The following is a 14,106-nucleotide window of genomic DNA, read 5'->3' as shown; positions in this document are numbered from 1 at the left end:
TTGACAGCAAGACTAGGCTATTTAAAAGAATAGAAAAGAAGTAGGCTATTTCATGAATGAGACAAAGAGCAGTCGGTGCTGTGAAAAAGTGAAAAAGCTTACAGCACCCGGTATTCCCAGGCGGTCTCCCATCCAAGTACTGACCGGGCCCGACCCTGCTTAGCTTCCGAGATCAGACGAGATCGGGCGTGTTCGGGTGGTATGGCCGTAAGCGAGAGCTGAGGTGACAAATAGCCTCTATAAACTTGATGATCATCAGCACCAAGCCCAATTCCGGGCGTAGAAAGGGATCTTTCTGTCTTTGGTTCGTTCTTTCTTTCCTTTTTGCTTAGCTTGTGTCTACTGTCATTATTACAGGGTATAAAAGTATTGTTTTTGCTTTCTGAGTGGTGCTGGCCACAGTGCAGACAGGTTGACAGCAAGACTAGGCTATTTAAAAAGAATAGAAAAGAAGTAGGCTATTTCATGAATGAGACAAAGAGCAGTCGGTGCTGTGAAAAAGTGAAAAAGCTTACAGCACCCGGTATTCCCAGGCGGTCTCCCATCCAAGTACTGACCGGGCCCGACCCTGCTTAGCTTCCGAGATCAGACGAGATCGGGCGTGTTCAGGGTGGTATGGCCGTAAGCGAGAGCTGAGGTGACAAATAGCCTCTATAAACTTGATGATCATCAGCACCAAGCCCAATTCCGGGTGTAGAAAGGGATCTTTCTGTCTTTGGTTTGTTCTTTCTTTCCTTTTTGCTTAGCTTGTGTCTACTGTCATTATTACAGGGTTATAACATAAAAGTATTGTTTTTGCTTTCTGAGTGGTGCTGGCCACAGTGCAGACAGGTTGACAGCAAGACTAGGCTATTTAAAAGAATAGAAAAGAAGTAGGCTATTTCATGAATGAGACAAAGAGCAGTCGGTGCTGTGAAAAAGTGAAAAAGCTTACAGCACCCGGTATTCCCAGGCGGTCTCCCATCCAAGTACTGACCGGGCCCGACCCTGCTTAGCTTCCGAGATCAGACGAGATCGGGCTTGTTCAGGGTGGTATGGCCGTAAGCGAGAGCTGAGGTGACAAATAGCCTCTATAAACTTGATGATCATCAGCACCAAGCCCAATTCCGGGTGTAGAAAGGGATCTTTCTGTCTTTGGTTCGTTCTTTCTTTCCTTTTTGCTTAGCTTGTGTCTACTGTCATTATTACAGGGTATAAAAGTATTGTTTTTGCTTTCTGAGTGGTGCTGGCCACAGTGCAGACAGGTTGACAGCAAGACTAGGCTATTTAAAAGAATAGAAAAGAAGTAGGCTATTTCATGAATGAGACAAAGAGCAGTCGGTGCTGTGAAAAAGTGAAAAAGCTTACAGCACCCGGTATTCCCAGGCGGTCTCCCATCCAAGTACTGACCGGGCCCGACCCTGCTTAGCTTCCGAGATCAGACGAGATCGGGCGTGTTCAGGGTGGTATGGCCGTAAGCGAGAGCTGAGGTGACAAATAGCCTCTATAAACTTGATGATCATCAGCACCAAGCCCAATTCCGGGCGTAGAAAGGGATCTTTCTGTCCTTGGTTCGTTCTTTCTTTCCTTTTTGCTTAGCTTGTGTCTACTGTCATTATTACAGGGTATAAAAGTATTGTTTTTGCTTTCTGAGTGGTGCTGGCCACAGTGCAGACAGGTTGACAGCAAGACTAGGCTATTTAAAAGAATAGAAAAGAAGTAGGCTATTTCATGAATGAGACAAAGAGCAGTCGGTGCTGTGAAAAAGTGAAAAAGCTTACAGCACCCGGTATTCCCAGGCGGTCTCCCATCCAAGTACTGACCGGGCCCGACCCTGCTTAGCTTCCGAGATCAGACGAGATCGGGCGTGTTCAGGGTGGTATGGCCGTAAGCGAGAGCTGAGGTGACAAATAGCCTCTATAAACTTGATGATCATCAGCACCAAGCCCAATTCCGGGTGTAGAAAGGGATCTTTCTGTCTTTGGTTTGTTCTTTCTTTCCTTTTTGCTTAGCTTGTGTCTACTGTCATTATTACAGGGTTATAACATAAAAGTATTGTTTTTTGCTTTCTGAGTGGTGCTGGCCACAGTGCAGACAGGTTGACAGCAAGACTAGGCTATTTAAAAGAATAGAAAAGAAGTAGGCTATTTCATGAATGAGACAAAGAGCAGTCGGTGCTGTGAAAAAGTGAAAAAGCTTACAGCACCCGGTATTCCCAGGCGGTCTCCCATCCAAGTACTGACCGGGCCCGACCCTGCTTAGCTTCCGAGATCAGACGAGATCGGGCGTGTTCAGGGTGGTATGGCCGTAAGCGAGAGCTGAGGTGACAAATAGCCTCTATAAACTTGATGATCATCAGCACCAAGCCCAATTCCGGGCGTAGAAAGGGATCTTTCTGTCTTTGGTTCGTTCTTTCTTTCCTTTTTGCTTTCCTTTTTGCTTAGCTTGTGTCTACTGTCATTATTACAGGGTATAAAAGTATTGTTTTTGCTTTCTGAGTGGTGCTGGCCACAGTGCAGACAGGTTGACAGCAAGACTAGGCTATTTAAAAGAAAGAAGTAGGCTATTTCATGAATGAGACAAAGAGCAGTCGGTGCTGTGAAAAAGTGAAAAAGCTTACAGCACCCGGTATTCCCAGGCGGTCTCCCATCCAAGTACTGACCGGGCCCGACCCTGCTTAGCTTCCGAGATCAGACGAGATCGGGCGTGTTCAGGGTGGTATGGCCGTAAGCGAGAGCTGAGGTGACAAATAGCCTCTATAAACTTGATGATCATCAGCACCAAGCCCAATTCCGGGTGTAGAAAGGGATCTTTCTGTCTTTGGTTTGTTCTTTCTTTCCTTTTTGCTTAGCTTGTGTCTACTGTCATTATTACAGGGTTATAACATAAAAGTATTGTTTTTGCTTTCTGAGTGGTGCTGGCCACAGTGCAGACAGGTTGACAGCAAGACTAGGCTATTTAAAAGAATACAAAAGAAGTAGGCTATTTCATGAATGAGACAAAGAGCAGTCGGTGCTGTGAAAAAGTGAAAAAGCTTACAGCACCCGGTATTGCCAGGCGGTCTCCCATCCAAGTACTGACCGGGCCCGACCCTGCTTAGCTTCCGAGATCAGACGAGATCGGGCGTGTTCAGGGTGGTATGGCCGTAAGCGAGAGCTGAGGTGACAAATAGCCTCTATAAACTTGATGATCATCAGCACCAAGCCCAATTCCGGGTGTAGAAAGGGATCTTTCTGTCCTTGGTTCGTTCTTTCTTTCCTTTTTGCTTAGCTTGTGTCTACTGTCATTATTACAGGGTATAAAAGTATTGTTTTTTGCTTTCTGAGTGGTGCTGGCCACAGTGCAGACAGGTTGACAGCAAGACTAGGCTATTTAAAAGAATAGAAAAGAAGTAGGCTATTTCATGAATGAGACAAAGAGCAGTCGGTGCTGTGAAAAAGTGAAAAAGCTTACAGCACCCGGTATTCCCAGGCGGTCTCCCATCCAAGTACTGACCGGGCCCGACCCTGCTTAGCTTCCGAGATCAGACGAGATCGGGCGTGTTCAGGGTGGTATGGCCGTAAGCGAGAGCTGAGGTGACAAATAGCCTCTATAAACTTGATGATCATCAGCACCAAGCCCAATTCCGGGTGTAGAAAGGGATCTTTCTGTCCTTGGTTCGTTCTTTCTTTCCTTTTTGCTTAGCTTGTGTCTACTGTCATTATTACAGGGTATAAAAGTATTGTTTTTTGCTTTCTGAGTGGTGCTGGCCACAGTGCAGACAGGTTGACAGCAAGACTAGGCTATTTAAAAGAATAGAAAAGAAGTAGGCTATTTCATGAATGAGACAAAGAGCAGTCGGTGCTGTGAAAAAGTGAAAAAGCTTACAGCACCCGGTATTCCCAGGCGGTCTCCCATCCAAGTACTGACCGGGCCCGACCCTGCTTAGCTTCCGAGATCAGACGAGATCGGGCGTGTTCAGGGTGGTATGGCCGTAAGCGAGAGCTGAGGTGACAAATAGCCTCTATAAACTTGATGATCATCAGCACCAAGCCCAATTCCGGGCGTAGAAAGGGATCTTTCTGTCTTTGGTTCGTTCTTTCTTTCCTTTTTGCTTTCCTTTTTGCTTAGCTTGTGTCTACTGTCATTATTACAGGGTATAAAAGTATTGTTTTTGCTTTCTGAGTGGTGCTGGCCACAGTGCAGACAGGTTGACAGCAAGACTAGGCTATTTAAAAGAATAGAAAAGAAGTAGGCTATTTCATGAATGAGACAAAGAGCAGTCGGTGCTGTGAAAAAGTGAAAAAGCTTACAGCACCCGGTATTCCCAGGCGGTCTCCCATCCAAGTACTGACCGGGCCCGACCCTGCTTAGCTTCCGAGATCAGACGAGATCGGGCGTGTTCAGGGTGGTATGGCCGTAAGCGAGAGCTGAGGTGACAAATAGCCTCTATAAACTTGATGATCATCAGCACCAAGCCCAATTCCGGGTGTAGAAAGGGATCTTTCTGTCTTTGGTTTGTTCTTTCTTTCCTTTTTGCTTAGCTTGTGTCTACTGTCATTATTACAGGGTTATAACATAAAAGTATTGTTTTTGCTTTCTGAGTGGTGCTGGCCACAGTGCAGACAGGTTGACAGCAAGACTAGGCTATTTAAAAGAATAGAAAAGAAGTAGGCTATTTCATGAATGAGACAAAGAGCAGTCGGTGCTGTGAAAAAGTGAAAAAGCTTACAGCACCCGGTATTCCCAGGCGGTCTCCCATCCAAGTACTGACCGGGCCCGACCCTGCTTAGCTTCCGAGATCAGACGAGATCGGGCGTGTTCAGGGTGGTATGGCCGTAAGCGAGAGCTGAGGTGACAAATAGCCTCTATAAACTTGATGATCATCAGCACCAAGCCCAATTCCGGGCGTAGAAAGGGATCTTTCTGTCTTTGGTTCGTTCTTTCTTTCCTTTTTGCTTTCCTTTTTGCTTAGCTTGTGTCTACTGTCATTATTACAGGGTATAAAAGTATTGTTTTTGCTTTCTGAGTGGTGCTGGCCACAGTGCAGACAGGTTGACAGCAAGACTAGGCTATTTAAAAGAAGTAGGCTATTTCATGAATGAGACAAAGAGCAGTCGGTGCTGTGAAAAAGTGAAAAAGCTTACAGCACCCGGTATTCCCAGGCGGTCTCCCATCCAAGTACTGACCGGGCCCGACCCTGCTTAGCTTCCGAGATCAGACGAGATCGGGCGTGTTCAGGGTGGTATGGCCGTAAGCGAGAGCTGAGGTGACAAATAGCCTCTATAAACTTGATGATCATCAGCACCAAGCCCAATTCCGGGTGTAGAAAGGGATCTTTCTGTCTTTGGTTTGTTCTTTCTTTCCTTTTTGCTTAGCTTGTGTCTACTGTCATTATTACAGGGTTATAACATAAAAGTATTGTTTTTGCTTTCTGAGTGGTGCTGGCCACAGTGCAGACAGGTTGACAGCAAGACTAGGCTATTTAAAAGAATACAAAAGAAGTAGGCTATTTCATGAATGAGACAAAGAGCAGTCGGTGCTGTGAAAAAGTGAAAAAGCTTACAGCACCCGGTATTGCCAGGCGGTCTCCCATCCAAGTACTGACCGGGCCCGACCCTGCTTAGCTTCCGAGATCAGACGAGATCGGGCGTGTTCAGGGTGGTATGGCCGTAAGCGAGAGCTGAGGTGACAAATAGCCTCTATAAACTTGATGATCATCAGCACCAAGCCCAATTCCGGGTGTAGAAAGGGATCTTTCTGTCCTTGGTTCGTTCTTTCTTTCCTTTTTGCTTAGCTTGTGTCTACTGTCATTATTACAGGGTATAAAAGTATTGTTTTTGCTTTCTGAGTGGTGCTGGCCACAGTGCAGACAGGTTGACAGCAAGACTAGGCTATTTAAAAGAATAGAAAAGAAGTAGGCTATTTCATGAATGAGACAAAGAGCAGTCGGTGCTGTGAAAAAGTGAAAAAGCTTACAGCACCCGGTATTCCCAGGCGGTCTCCCATCCAAGTACTGACCGGGCCCGACCCTGCTTAGCTTCCGAGATCAGACGAGATCGGGCGTGTTCAGGGTGGTATGGCCGTAAGCGAGAGCTGAGGTGACAAATAGCCTCTATAAACTTGATGATCATCAGCACCAAGCCCAATTCCGGGTGTAGAAAGGGATCTTTCTGTCCTTGGTTCGTTCTTTCTTTCCTTTTTGCTTAGCTTGTGTCTACTGTCATTATTACAGGGTATAAAAGTATTGTTTTTGCTTTCTGAGTGGTGCTGGCCACAGTGCAGACAGGTTGACAGCAAGACTAGGCTATTTAAAAGAATAGAAAAGAAGTAGGCTATTTCATGAATGAGACAAAGAGCAGTCGGTGCTGTGAAAAAGTGAAAAAGCTTACAGCACCCGGTATTCCCAGGCGGTCTCCCATCCAAGTACTGACCGGGCCCGACCCTGCTTAGCTTCCGAGATCAGACGAGATCGGGTGTGTTCAGGGTGGTATGGCCGTAAGCGAGAGCTGAGGTGACAAATAGCCTCTATAAACTTGATGATCATCAGCACCAAGCCCAATTCCGGGTGTAGAAAGGGATCTTTCTGTCTTTGGTTCGTTCTTTCTTTCCTTTTTGCTTTCCTTTTGCTTAGCTTGTGTCTACTGTCATTATTACAGGGTATAAAAGTATTGTTTTTGCTTTCTGAGTGGTGCTGGCCACAGTGCAGACAGGTTGACAGCAAGACTAGGCTATTTAAAAGAATAGAAAAGAAGTAGGCTATTTCATGAATGAGACAAAGAGCAGTCGGTGCTGTGAAAAAGTGAAAAAGCTTACAGCACCCGGTATTCCCAGGCGGTCTCCCATCCAAGTACTGACCGGGCCCGACCCTGCTTAGCTTCCGAGATCAGACGAGATCGGGCGTGTTCAGGGTGGTATGGCCGTAAGCGAGAGCTGAGGTGACAAATAGCCTCTATAAACTTGATGATCATCAGCACCAAGCCCAATTCCGGGTGTAGAAAGGGATCTTTCTGTCTTTGGTTTGTTCTTTCTTTCCTTTTTGCTTAGCTTGTGTCTACTGTCATTATTACAGGGTTATAACATAAAAGTATTGTTTTTGCTTTCTGAGTGGTGCTGGCCACAGTGCAGACAGGTTGACAGCAAGACTAGGCTATTTAAAAGAATAGAAAAGAAGTAGGCTATTTCATGAATGAGACAAAGAGCAGTCGGTGCTGTGAAAAAGTGAAAAAGCTTACAGCACCCGGTATTCCCAGGCGGTCTCCCATCCAAGTACTGACCGGGCCCGACCCTGCTTAGCTTCCGAGATCAGACGAGATCGGGTGTGTTCAGGGTGGTATGGCCGTAAGCGAGAGCTGAGGTGACAAATAGCCTCTATAAACTTGATGATCATCAGCACCAAGCCCAATTCCGGGCGTAGAAAGGGATCTTTCTGTCTTTGGTTCGTTCTTTCTTTCTTTCCTTTTTGCTTAGCTTGTGTCTACTGTCATTATTACAGGGTATAAAAGTATTGTTTTTGCTTTCTGAGTGGTGCTGGCCACAGTGCAGACAGGTTGACAGCAAGACTAGGCTATTTAAAAGAATAGAAAAGAAGTAGGCTATTTCATGAATGAGACAAAGAGCAGTCGGTGCTGTGAAAAAGTGAAAAAGCTTACAGCACCCGGTATTCCCAGGCGGTCTCCCATCCAAGTACTGACCGGGCCCGACCCTGCTTAGCTTCCGAGATCAGACGAGATCGGGCGTGTTCAGGGTGGTATGGCCGTAAGCGAGAGCTGAGGTGACAAATAGCCTCTATAAACTTGATGATCATCAGCATCAAGCCCAATTCCGGGTGTAGAAAGGGATCTTTCTGTCTTTGGTTTGTTCTTTCTTTCCTTTTTGCTTAGCTTGTGTCTACTGTCATTATTACAGGGTTATAACATAAAAGTATTGTTTTTGCTTTCTGAGTGGTGCTGGCCACAGTGCAGACAGGTTGACAGCAAGACTAGGCTATTTAAAAGAATAGAAAAGAAGTAGGCTATTTCATGAATGAGACAAAGAGCAGTCGGTGCTGTGAAAAAGTGAAAAAGCTTACAGCACCCGGTATTCCCAGGCGGTCTCCCATCCAAGTACTGACCGGGCCCGACCCTGCTTAGCTTCCGAGATCAGACGAGATCGGGCGTGTTCAGGGTGGTATGGCCGTAAGCGAGAGCTGAGGTGACAAATAGCCTCTATAAACTTGATGATCATCAGCACCAAGCCCAATTCCGGGTGTAGAAAGGGATCTTTCTGTCTTTGGTTCGTTCTTTCTTTCCTTTTTGCTTTCCTTTTTGCTTAGCTTGTGTCTACTGTCATTATTACAGGGTATAAAAGTATTGTTTTTGCTTTCTGAGTGGTGCTGGCCACAGTGCAGACAGGTTGACAGCAAGACTAGGCTATTTAAAAGAATAGAAAAGAAGTAGGCTATTTCATGAATGAGACAAAGAGCAGTCGGTGCTGTGAAAAAGTGAAAAAGCTTACAGCACCCGGTATTCCCAGGCGGTTTCCCATCCAAGTACTGACCGGGCCCGACCCTGCTTAGCTTCCGAGATCAGACGAGATCGGGCGCGTTCAGGGTGGTATGGCCGTAAGCGAGAGCTGAGGTGACAAATAGCCTCTATAAACTTGATGATCATCAGCACCAAGCCCAATTCCGGGTGCAGAAAGGGATCTTTCTGTCTTTGGTTCCTTCTTTCTTTCCTTTTTGCTTTCCTTTTTGCTTAGCTTGTGTCTACTGTCATTATTACAGGGTATAAAAGTATTGTTTTTGCTTTCTGAGTGGTGCTGGCCACAGTGCAGACAGGTTGACAGCAAGACTAGGCTATTTAAAAGAATAGAAAAGAAGTAGGCTATTTCATGAATGAGACAAAGAGCAGTCGGTGCTGTGAAAAAGTGAAAATGCTTACAGCACCCGGTATTCCCAGGCGGTCTCCCATCCAAGTACTGACCGGGCCCGACCCTGCTTAGCTTTCGAGATCAGACGAGATCGGGCGCGTTCAGGGTGGTATGGCCGTAAGCGAGAGCTGAGGTGACAAATAGCCTCTATAAACTTGATGATCATCAGCACCAAGCCCAATTCCGGGTGTAGAAAGGGATCTTTCTGTCTTTGGTTTGTTCTTTCTTTCCTTTTTGCTTAGCTTGTGTCTACTGTCATTATTACAGGGTTATAACATAAAAGTATTGTTTTTGCTTTCTGAGTGGTGCTGGCCACAGTGCAGACAGGTTGACAGCAAGACTAGGCTATTTAAAAGAATAGAAAAGAAGTAGGCTATTTCATGAATGAGACAAAGAGCAGTCGGTGCTGTGAAAAAGTGAAAAAGCTTACAGCACCCGGTATTCCCAGGCGGTCTCCCATCCAAGTACTGACCGGGCCCGACCCTGCTTAGCTTCCGAGATCAGACGAGATCGGGCGTGTTCAGGGTGGTATGGCCGTAAGCGAGAGCTGAGGTGACAAATAGCCTCTATAAACTTGATGATCATCAGCACCAAGCCCAATTCCGGGTGTAGAAAGGGATCTTTCTGTCTTTGGTTTGTTCTTTCTTTCCTTTTTGCTTAGCTTGTGTCTACTGTCATTATTACAGGGTTATAACATAAAAGTATTGTTTTTGCTTTCTGAGTGGTGCTGGCCACAGTGCAGACAGGTTGACAGCAAGACTAGGCTATTTAAAAGAATAGAAAAGAAGTAGGCTATTTCATGAATGAGACAAAGAGCAGTCGGTGCTGTGAAAAAGTGAAAAAGCTTACAGCAACCGGTATTCCCAGGCGGTCTCCCATCCAAGTACTGACCGGGCCCGACCCTGCTTAGCTTCCGAGATCAGACGAGATCGGGCGTGTTCAGGGTGGTATGGCCGTAGGCGAGAGCTGAGGTGACAAATAGCCTCTATAAACTTGATGATCATCAGCACCAAGCCCAATTCCGGGTGTAGAAAGGGATCTTTCTGTCTTTGGTTTGTTCTTTCTTTCCTTTTTGCTTAGCTTGTGTCTACTGTCATTATTACAGGGTTATAACATAAAAGTATTGTTTTTGCTTTCTGAGTGGTGCTGGCCACAGTGCAGACAGGTTGACAGCAAGACTAGGCTATTTAAAAGAATAGAAAAGAAGTAGGCTATTTCATGAATGAGACAAAGAGCAGTCGGTGCTGTGAAAAAGTGAAAAAGCTTACAGCAACCGGTATTCCCAGGCGGTCTCCCATCCAAGTACTGACCGGGCCCGACCCTGCTTAGCTTCCGAGATCAGACGAGATCGGGCGTGTTCAGGGTGGTATGGCCGTAGGCGAGAGCTGAGGTGACAAATAGCCTCTATAAACTTGATGATCATCAGCACCAAGCCCAATTCCGGGTGTAGAAAGGGATCTTTCTGTCTTTGGTTTGTTCTTTCTTTCCTTTTTGCTTAGCTTGTGTCTACTGTCATTATTACAGGGTTATAACATAAAAGTATTGTTTTTGCTTTCTGAGTGGTGCTGGCCACAGTGCAGACAGGTTGACAGCAAGACTAGGCTATTTAAAAGAATAGAAAAGAAGTAGGCTATTTCATGAATGAGACAAAGAGCAGTCGGTGCTGTGAAAAAGTGAAAAAGCTTACAGCACCCGGTATTCCCAGGCGGTCTCCCATCCAAGTACTGACCGGGCCCGACCCTGCTTAGCTTCCGAGATCAGACGAGATCGGGCGTGTTCAGGGTGGTATGGCCGTAAGCGAGAGCTGAGGTGACAAATAGCCTCTATAAACTTGATGATCATCAGCACCAAGCCCAATTCCGGGTGTAGAAAGGGATCTTTCTGTCTTTGGTTCGTTCTTTCTTTCCTTTTTGCTTTCCTTTTTGCTTAGCTTGTGTCTACTGTCATTATTACAGGGTATAAAAGTATTGTTTTTGCTTTCTGAGTGGTGCTGGCCACAGTGCAGACAGGTTGACAGCAAGACTAGGCTATTTAAAAGAATAGAAAAGAAGTAGGCTATTTCATGAATGAGACAAAGAGCAGTCGGTGCTGTGAAAAAGTGAAAAAGCTTACAGCACCCGGTATTCCCAGGCGGTCTCCCATCCAAGTACTGACCGGGCCCGACCCTGCTTAGCTTCCGAGATCAGACGAGATCGGGCGCGTTCAGGGTGGTATGGCCGTAAGCGAGAGCTGAGGTGACAAATAGCCTCTATAAACTTGATGATCATCAGCACCAAGCCCAATTCCGGGTGTAGAAAGGGATCTTTCTGTCTTTGGTTCGTTCTTTCTTTCCTTTTGCTTTCCTTTTTGCTTAGCTTGTGTCTACTGTCATTATTACAGGGTATAAAAGTATTGTTTTTGCTTTCTGAGTGGTGCTGGCCACAGTGCAGACAGGTTGACAGCAAGACTAGGCTATTTAAAAGAATAGAAAAGAAGTAGGCTATTTCATGAATGAGACAAAGAGCAGTCGGTGCTGTGAAAAAGTGAAAAAGATTACAGCACCCGGTATTCCCAGGCGGTCTCCCATCCAAGTACTGACCGGGCCCGACCCTGCTTAGCTTCCGAGATCAGACGAGATCGGGCGTGTTCAGGGTGGTATGGCCGTAAGCGAGAACTTAATGAATTACTCGATCCCTAAACTGAACTAATGACTGAACGCAAATTATATTAAAGCTTTTTTGAAAATCCTCTTAATTTTTTTTTTTTTTTAAATACCAATGTTTTTCTTACAGAGTGTCTGTTAATATCTTAGATGGATAAACAATCAGTCCTAAAATAAAATTATACTGAATTAATTGTTTAAACAAATCTTTCCAGCATGCGTTACAACTAACACCCCCCCTGTTACAACCTACCCCACCAGTGGGGCAGGTTGTAACGTTTCACTTCCTCCATCTGTGGTGAAATTGTAAAAGAATGGTGAGAGTTTTAGAAACAAACTTCCAGTGTTCATTTGTAACAGAGATGTGTATGTTGCTTGTGTAAAAAACAAATTAAGATAACTCAAATATATCTTTAGATATGTACCAAAAACAAAATCTGTTAGGTTGTGCCCCGCTCTCCCCTAGAACTGTTTGATCCACTTAGTGAATGTCTAAAATCTTTCAATTGTAAACCTTTTTTTTTTCAGGAATTTGATATCATAAGATAAGAGAGTATGAGTCTGGTTGTATAAAGAAGCTATCAAATTCTAACTGACCCAAAGAAAACTGCATCATGTCTGTTGTGTATCTGACCTGTGAGATGTGAATCCCAGAGGCATCAGTGAGGACACAGCTCAGGTTGACTGTCTTGCCGGGATAAGAATACACCTTTGGCTCTACGTCCACTTCCTGACCAGTCACTGCTAAAAGAAACAGAAAGAGACAAATTCATGTCTGTGTTTTACTTATTTTCCAAACCAGGAGAAGACAAGGAAAGGAAGCAGGTACAGTAACTAGATCACAAACCTGCTGATGATAAATGAATGAGTTTTAACTTGTCCATACTAAACTGGAGCAGACTATAGTTTGAAACCAGTGGTGGCTGCTGGTGTTTCAAAGAGGGGAAGCTTGACTGTTATAAGACTTATCCGGCAGTTGTTTACTGTAATCACTGATGAAAGTCAACATGTAAAATATGAACTACTAACACAAGAACAGGTTGTATGTATGTTGAAGACTTGAGATGTTTTTTGTTGAAATCACCACCAAAATATTAGCTGTGTAGTATTTCCAGAAAAGTATGATGGTTTACAAAATTGTGATTAATACATTGATAAGGTTGAAATGTGGTTGTCAAAATAACTTATGAACAGCTGAGGCATGCTGTGTTGTGAGTGTTGCAGCTTTTCAACAGAATATTGAATATCAATTCTTGAGGTCTGGCGACAAATGTGTTCTGCATCAAAATCTTTTATATCTAAATTATTAATACTTCATCATGTTTATCTGATCAGACATCAGTATAATCAACACAAGAATTCCTTAATTCCTTTGAGCACCAAAATTTGACTCTTAGTTATTCTAATCCATTATCTATCAGCCTGTGTTTTTTCTAATAATTGTCAACATATTATTTAATTTGCTGTAATTTTCATAACTCACCTGTGATGGCTCCAATGATGATAATGTATAACACAGCTGCTGCCATTTCCTCTGCAGTATCATCAAGTAAAATACCAAAAACAATGATACGTATTTCACTCCTTGTCTTTCCCTACCATGAATTCAGTGTAAGCGTGTGGATTTCCCAATATAAAGGCAGTATGAGGAAGTAATCTGGATTGGGGCTTTATGCACCATCGTACTTTGCACTTCTTTGCACACTTACTAATCACTGATCATGTAAACTACATTCCTGCCAATTTTTTTTCTTTTCTTTTTTTTACTGGTAATAATTGTGTGATTGTCATGTCAAAGAACAGGAACATTATCATGTAACATTCAATATTTCATTCATACTATGTACAAAAAGTCAAATATGATTCTCGTCTTCCTGCAATGTTCTGACTGTTTACTGTAATTGGTGTTAGATAATAAACTGCTGTGAGCTAAACGTATTGATATGATGGTATCCAAGATGGGAAGTGCTGTTTCTGTTGTAAGGTGTGCAGCTTTCATGTCACTAAGGTTAACTAAAATACTGTTACAATCTTTAGCATTGTTAGTTCTAGACTACTGTCCAGTAGTCTGGTCTAATACAACACAAGAAAATAAAAAAAGTTGCAAATTGTGCAAAATAGAGCGGCAAGAACAGCCCTGCATTGCGGTTACAGAACAAACATTATAGCTATGCACAACTATTTGGGCTGACTATCAGTTAAGAAAAGATTATTGTACTCACTGATGGTTTTCTTTAAAAATATTTTAACAACAAAAAAAACCATCATACACATAGCTATGCAACTAGACATGCTAACTAGAGGTAATTTTACACTACCAAAATCAAAAACAAACGCAATTCAACGAATGGTTATGTACAGAGCTATGCAAGAATGGAACATACTACCAGACAATATTACACAAGAAAATTGTAAAATAATTTTTAAGAAGTTAGTCAAAGAACACCTGTTCACCATAGATATTTAATATTTAATATATGACAATTGTAAGTACAAGCATGACACCTTGTGAAACAGAAACAGTTCTTGGAGATGTACACCAAAATGGGATACTGTCAAACCTGCTTTAATTTTGTCAAATCTGATTTTGAGACTGA

General features: G+C 43.9%; 28 non-coding genes across 28 annotated transcripts; all 28 read right to left on the bottom strand.

The window, feature by feature from the left end:
- Window positions 1-95: 95 nt before the first annotated feature.
- LOC146983715 (5S ribosomal RNA) lies at window positions 96-213 on the bottom strand. Its single transcript, XR_015036469.1, has one exon. It is a non-coding gene; the product is annotated as a 5S ribosomal RNA (ribosomal RNA).
- A 295-nt stretch (window positions 214-508) lies between these two features.
- LOC146983714 (5S ribosomal RNA) lies at window positions 509-627 on the bottom strand. Its single transcript, XR_015036455.1, has one exon. It is a non-coding gene; the product is annotated as a 5S ribosomal RNA (ribosomal RNA).
- A 300-nt stretch (window positions 628-927) lies between these two features.
- On the bottom strand, window positions 928-1,046 carry LOC146983713 (5S ribosomal RNA). The gene has a single exon (XR_015036463.1). It is a non-coding gene; the product is annotated as a 5S ribosomal RNA (ribosomal RNA).
- A 294-nt stretch (window positions 1,047-1,340) lies between these two features.
- Window positions 1,341-1,459, bottom strand: LOC146983712 (5S ribosomal RNA). Its single transcript, XR_015036454.1, has one exon. It is a non-coding gene; the product is annotated as a 5S ribosomal RNA (ribosomal RNA).
- A 294-nt stretch (window positions 1,460-1,753) lies between these two features.
- Window positions 1,754-1,872, bottom strand: LOC146983711 (5S ribosomal RNA). Its single transcript, XR_015036453.1, has one exon. It is a non-coding gene; the product is annotated as a 5S ribosomal RNA (ribosomal RNA).
- A 301-nt stretch (window positions 1,873-2,173) lies between these two features.
- Window positions 2,174-2,292, bottom strand: LOC146983710 (5S ribosomal RNA). The gene has a single exon (XR_015036452.1). It is a non-coding gene; the product is annotated as a 5S ribosomal RNA (ribosomal RNA).
- A 300-nt stretch (window positions 2,293-2,592) lies between these two features.
- LOC146983709 (5S ribosomal RNA) lies at window positions 2,593-2,711 on the bottom strand. The gene has a single exon (XR_015036450.1). It is a non-coding gene; the product is annotated as a 5S ribosomal RNA (ribosomal RNA).
- Window positions 2,712-3,011: 300 nt separating this feature from the next.
- LOC146983708 (5S ribosomal RNA) lies at window positions 3,012-3,130 on the bottom strand. The gene has a single exon (XR_015036465.1). It is a non-coding gene; the product is annotated as a 5S ribosomal RNA (ribosomal RNA).
- A 295-nt stretch (window positions 3,131-3,425) lies between these two features.
- Window positions 3,426-3,544, bottom strand: LOC146983707 (5S ribosomal RNA). The gene has a single exon (XR_015036449.1). It is a non-coding gene; the product is annotated as a 5S ribosomal RNA (ribosomal RNA).
- A 295-nt stretch (window positions 3,545-3,839) lies between these two features.
- On the bottom strand, window positions 3,840-3,958 carry LOC146983706 (5S ribosomal RNA). The gene has a single exon (XR_015036448.1). It is a non-coding gene; the product is annotated as a 5S ribosomal RNA (ribosomal RNA).
- Window positions 3,959-4,264: 306 nt separating this feature from the next.
- On the bottom strand, window positions 4,265-4,383 carry LOC146983705 (5S ribosomal RNA). Its single transcript, XR_015036447.1, has one exon. It is a non-coding gene; the product is annotated as a 5S ribosomal RNA (ribosomal RNA).
- A 300-nt stretch (window positions 4,384-4,683) lies between these two features.
- On the bottom strand, window positions 4,684-4,802 carry LOC146983704 (5S ribosomal RNA). The gene has a single exon (XR_015036446.1). It is a non-coding gene; the product is annotated as a 5S ribosomal RNA (ribosomal RNA).
- A 296-nt stretch (window positions 4,803-5,098) lies between these two features.
- Window positions 5,099-5,217, bottom strand: LOC146983703 (5S ribosomal RNA). The gene has a single exon (XR_015036445.1). It is a non-coding gene; the product is annotated as a 5S ribosomal RNA (ribosomal RNA).
- Window positions 5,218-5,517: 300 nt separating this feature from the next.
- LOC146983702 (5S ribosomal RNA) lies at window positions 5,518-5,636 on the bottom strand. Its single transcript, XR_015036464.1, has one exon. It is a non-coding gene; the product is annotated as a 5S ribosomal RNA (ribosomal RNA).
- Window positions 5,637-5,930: 294 nt separating this feature from the next.
- LOC146983701 (5S ribosomal RNA) lies at window positions 5,931-6,049 on the bottom strand. The gene has a single exon (XR_015036444.1). It is a non-coding gene; the product is annotated as a 5S ribosomal RNA (ribosomal RNA).
- Window positions 6,050-6,343: 294 nt separating this feature from the next.
- LOC146983700 (5S ribosomal RNA) lies at window positions 6,344-6,462 on the bottom strand. Its single transcript, XR_015036526.1, has one exon. It is a non-coding gene; the product is annotated as a 5S ribosomal RNA (ribosomal RNA).
- Window positions 6,463-6,767: 305 nt separating this feature from the next.
- On the bottom strand, window positions 6,768-6,886 carry LOC146983699 (5S ribosomal RNA). Its single transcript, XR_015036443.1, has one exon. It is a non-coding gene; the product is annotated as a 5S ribosomal RNA (ribosomal RNA).
- Window positions 6,887-7,186: 300 nt separating this feature from the next.
- On the bottom strand, window positions 7,187-7,305 carry LOC146983698 (5S ribosomal RNA). Its single transcript, XR_015036515.1, has one exon. It is a non-coding gene; the product is annotated as a 5S ribosomal RNA (ribosomal RNA).
- A 298-nt stretch (window positions 7,306-7,603) lies between these two features.
- Window positions 7,604-7,722, bottom strand: LOC146983697 (5S ribosomal RNA). Its single transcript, XR_015036442.1, has one exon. It is a non-coding gene; the product is annotated as a 5S ribosomal RNA (ribosomal RNA).
- Window positions 7,723-8,022: 300 nt separating this feature from the next.
- Window positions 8,023-8,141, bottom strand: LOC146983696 (5S ribosomal RNA). Its single transcript, XR_015036441.1, has one exon. It is a non-coding gene; the product is annotated as a 5S ribosomal RNA (ribosomal RNA).
- A 306-nt stretch (window positions 8,142-8,447) lies between these two features.
- On the bottom strand, window positions 8,448-8,566 carry LOC146983695 (5S ribosomal RNA). The gene has a single exon (XR_015036456.1). It is a non-coding gene; the product is annotated as a 5S ribosomal RNA (ribosomal RNA).
- Window positions 8,567-8,872: 306 nt separating this feature from the next.
- LOC146983694 (5S ribosomal RNA) lies at window positions 8,873-8,991 on the bottom strand. The gene has a single exon (XR_015036460.1). It is a non-coding gene; the product is annotated as a 5S ribosomal RNA (ribosomal RNA).
- A 300-nt stretch (window positions 8,992-9,291) lies between these two features.
- Window positions 9,292-9,410, bottom strand: LOC146983693 (5S ribosomal RNA). The gene has a single exon (XR_015036439.1). It is a non-coding gene; the product is annotated as a 5S ribosomal RNA (ribosomal RNA).
- A 300-nt stretch (window positions 9,411-9,710) lies between these two features.
- On the bottom strand, window positions 9,711-9,829 carry LOC146983692 (5S ribosomal RNA). The gene has a single exon (XR_015036467.1). It is a non-coding gene; the product is annotated as a 5S ribosomal RNA (ribosomal RNA).
- A 300-nt stretch (window positions 9,830-10,129) lies between these two features.
- On the bottom strand, window positions 10,130-10,248 carry LOC146983691 (5S ribosomal RNA). Its single transcript, XR_015036466.1, has one exon. It is a non-coding gene; the product is annotated as a 5S ribosomal RNA (ribosomal RNA).
- Window positions 10,249-10,548: 300 nt separating this feature from the next.
- Window positions 10,549-10,667, bottom strand: LOC146983690 (5S ribosomal RNA). Its single transcript, XR_015036438.1, has one exon. It is a non-coding gene; the product is annotated as a 5S ribosomal RNA (ribosomal RNA).
- A 306-nt stretch (window positions 10,668-10,973) lies between these two features.
- Window positions 10,974-11,092, bottom strand: LOC146983689 (5S ribosomal RNA). Its single transcript, XR_015036385.1, has one exon. It is a non-coding gene; the product is annotated as a 5S ribosomal RNA (ribosomal RNA).
- Window positions 11,093-11,397: 305 nt separating this feature from the next.
- On the bottom strand, window positions 11,398-11,516 carry LOC146983688 (5S ribosomal RNA). The gene has a single exon (XR_015036461.1). It is a non-coding gene; the product is annotated as a 5S ribosomal RNA (ribosomal RNA).
- Window positions 11,517-14,106: the final 2,590 nt, after the last annotated feature.

This window comes from Trachurus japonicus, chromosome 8 (genome assembly GCF_045865225.1).
Source record: "Trachurus japonicus isolate A0001 chromosome 8, Traja_1.0".
NCBI classification, from domain to species: domain Eukaryota; kingdom Metazoa; phylum Chordata; class Actinopteri; order Carangiformes; family Carangidae; genus Trachurus; species Trachurus japonicus.
This window is presented reverse-complemented; position numbering and strand designations above follow the sequence as displayed.